This window comes from Nematostella vectensis, chromosome 6 (genome assembly GCF_932526225.1).
Source record: "Nematostella vectensis chromosome 6, jaNemVect1.1, whole genome shotgun sequence".
Taxonomy (NCBI): Eukaryota; Metazoa; Cnidaria; class Anthozoa; order Actiniaria; family Edwardsiidae; genus Nematostella; species Nematostella vectensis.
This window is the reverse complement of record NC_064039.1, coordinates 3,309,624-3,313,640: the sequence shown is the minus strand read 5'-3', so window position 1 is coordinate 3,313,640 and position 4,017 is coordinate 3,309,624.

The following is a 4,017-nucleotide window of genomic DNA, read 5'->3' as shown; positions in this document are numbered from 1 at the left end:
GAAAATGGTAACAATGGTAAAAGTTAACTTTGCCAATGTATGACAAATAACAAGCATTTTTTTTCGGTGTCCTACGATACTGGAAAGCTCACCTCCAAAGCTCGAAATAGTGAGTTGATGGTAAAATGACCATCGAAAACTGTATTTTTACTCTGGAGGTTATAGATCTTCACACTAAAACGGCATTTTATTTGTCATTCTATCTAGAATCATTTACTTTACGGAAAATTGGCTTCAAACTCCCTCAAACTATTTCGGCCATAATGATTTTGCAACGCGCGCGACAACTTCAAGTTTCCTGAAAGTTTATTTGGGGGTAATAAACGCAGCAAATCGTCTCTTCATACGAAGAAAAACGACAAATCACTCTAGGAATTTAACTGCATAACCAGCTTAACGTATACACATTCAAGAGAAGTTCTTTATTTTACAAAATTGTTGGTCAAAACTCAGAGAATGTCTTCTTTGGAGGTTCTGTATTTCTGTGGAAATACAAAATGGAGTTAATTGAATGATCATGAGCGAACACAATCTTCACGAACATCGACAAAAGTCAGAAGCGAAACATTGCAGATTGTAAAAAATAAAGCGCAGAAACAAGTAGACAGATAATGAAGATTTTAATGAACCGAAATATTGGCGTTTTTGCCACTCTTGCTTAGAGCTGCAATGATTTGAATTTACAATTTCAAACAAAAATTCAAATTTCGCGCTATCTTCTCTACCAGTGATCTCAAATCTTGCATCATTTACAAGATTATTGTTAATCTTAGACACAAAATATAAACAGAACATATAATAAAGGTAGTTTTAAGCATATAGTCATAAGAAATAGTGTAAAGTGTAAGTCTGTACGATAGTTCATGCTATGGGGCCGCTATGACATGGTCTATTTCATGGAATGCCTTGTGGTAACCTTTGCAGATCACGCACTCATAATAGGTCTTGATCTTGTAGCCTTTCGGGGTTGTCTTTCCCTTCTGGCTGCAGAGAACACATCCCCTTTTCCTTTTATCTACATGGATGGCGACATGAGCTGAGCGTGGACGGTATGGGGAGTTTGGGGGCAGGAACTCGTGGGCGCGTTCTTGAGTTGAACTTCGCAATAAGCGCTTGCGCAAGTTCGGTCTTGAACACGATAACAGTTCTCTTCGCCTTTCCTTGTAATCGACGCTTGAATCCTTCAAGGATGAACTCATTGGTCACTGCTAGATTAAACAAAAACCAAAACACGAATTTGTACCATTTATGCGATTCCCAGCCAGAGGAATAAAATGATCGGGGCTGATCCACGCGGTCAACTCCCATGTGTGCCGTGTAAACATCCGCCACCTTTGGTTTTTCGATATCTATTTCCTCGGGGCCGCAATAGCTTTGTCGCAATGTGCGACCCGGTTCAAGAGGGGAAAAATTTGCAGAAAGAAGACTGATGTCCCTCTTGTCGTGCCATTCGGTGAAGAGAAGCTGGCCTTGCTGATGCTGAACCATTTCGCCAGGCTTCGACTTGTCTTTAGACAGTTCCCTGCGATTCACATGCACAGTCCCGCATGCGTAGGTCTTTCGACCTAGTAAATGGTCAAAAAGCCTAACTGTTGTAAAAAAGTTATTGCAAAAGATATGTCTTTAACTGTTCAGGAACGGCTTAGCCATATACATAACAACATCGTGGCCTTGTCCATGGATACGCTGTCTGTTTTCTTGCAGGTACACTTCATAATTACACACGTAGCTGTTGTTTGCGTCGGCCGCGTATTTCGTCGGCCTTGCCAGCATATATTTGCGAAAGCCAAGTCTTCCCTTGAAGGCAATCATTCCCTCATCGACTGATATGTTCTTTGAGGGCCCGTTACCCTCCTGGATGTTTTTCAAGACGTCGCTCAGCACTGGGCAAACTTTGAAGAGTCCTAATCGGCGTCCCCATGTTGCGGCTCGTTTGGGTCGCTGAAGTACAGGAACTGGGCAATCGTTTCAAACCTTGTCTTGGGAATCACGTCCTGAATCCCAAGGTTTCCAAAGAGGGGGTTTTGAAACCAATAATGGGCGTGCTGTGGTAAGGAATTAATTCCCATTACTAGCGCTTCCGCAAGGAACATGTGGATTTCGTCGGGAATGACGTCCTTTCACTTTGCCAGGCGTGCCTCTGTTTCGGCCTTCTGCCCGATAATAAATCGTGCATATCGGTTAGTTTCGTAAGAAATTAAACCTATAAGTTCATCGGAAAACATCAAGTTAAAATAGTCTTAAGCTTTTGCATCTTCCGATACAGTTTTCTTCAACTGTTGTTGCCCGGTGAAGTCCTCTGGGCCAAAGTGTGTTAGTCGCTCCGACCAACTTTCAACGCTCTCTTAATTGCCCTCGTCATCGCTTTCTCCCTCAGAAGAAAGTCCAAAACCCTGAAATCAGAATCGTTTACATCATCATTTTCCTTAGGGTTAACACCAAAAATCGCTCTAAATTTGTTCGCAGCGATCGCTAAAGATTCCGCCATGTTTGCAATACAGGGGTGACTGATAAGTTTTTCAGTCGGCGCTCACGGACTTTATACAATGAGAAGTTATGTGCAGTTGGTGGGATTTGATTAGGTAATGTCATAAGAAGAACAAGGGAGGAGAGGATAGTTTAGCTTGGTTTGCTATTTGCCTTTAGCAAAACGTGCCACGTCTTATGCTTTGCTTTCTCAGTTGGGGACAAATCCCCCGGAAATGCTGTGAAGAGCTCTTTGAAACCACACCCACCACAAACCAGTGATTCCTTGACAACCTGTTGCGAAAATAAGATCATTTTAAGAGATATGTCTACTGGTGGCCTTCTCGAAATGTCCTCAGAAAAGCCAACAAAAGCAACATCAGCTGAATCTGACTCACAATCTGGAAGTATCAAGAACAAAATTGGTGATGTAATAGTCATTCGGCTTCCATTTCACCATTAACATTTGTTTATCACTTGCCTTTAAATCTGACCTGTTCCTCAAGAATTCTTTACACTATCCAAATCAGGGGGCAACGCTTGACCTGGGTACCTAAATCTTGCGCTAGCCATTGGAGCACTAGAAACTAGCAGCAGAAGAAACCGAGCATCTTGGGCCTGGAACTCGTGATTGTTGGGTGCTATTATCAGTTGGCTTGCCTTTGCCATCAGAGCTGGCGATTTGTGATTCAGATGTTTGCATTAAAATATTTCTGAAATGTTTTTTGAGTCTGACTGGAGGTATTCAAATGAATATATAACATGTAACGATTTGAAATTTAGCATCCTTACGAAAAGTCAAAAGGGAGTACAAGGATGACCGGTGCCTACTTGGGGTGGGTTGCCTTTTTCTACTCTTGCATATGAGGGTGGGTCATGGATTATGGGGAAAATAAGGTGGGCCACTTAAAACGTTGCTGTTATAGTATTGGCACAATACAAGATTTTTTTCTTCTTGCATAAGGTTAAGGCAGCATGATACTCCCAAAGTGGGGGTGACAGGCACATCAGACTGTAAGACATAGAACGACACCTCCAATGGCATCTATCAAGCCCTTGCCATGTGCTAAAAAGTACAATGTGGCATCATCACACCCAAAGTCCTCTTTATGATAATTGTAAAGAGGTTGTAGCGGTTCTTAAACTGGGATGATGAGCCGTCAGTCAACATTTTTGCCTTTCACATTCTCAAGAATGATACAGTTACAAGCATTAAAATATATTTTTTGTGGGACATGTATATCTAATTTCAGCATTACATTGGTACTGTAGCTCTCCATTGCCACCCCGGTAGTGCACGACAGCTGTGAACACTGTCACCAATTCTCTCTGAACTGTCATGATTCTGGACCTAAAACTCCAGAAGAGCTTTTAACTTCAACTTAATAAAAGGAATAGTCTTAAGCAGAGTATCTACCATTAAATAGACCCTACGAGCAGGATTGACAGTGATGCCTGTTGGGTTAAATGTTCATCTGCAATTTGTCTGGGCACCTATGTTGTGGCATGCATGATAAAGATCTTTTTGCCATAAAAGCACCAAGTTTGAAT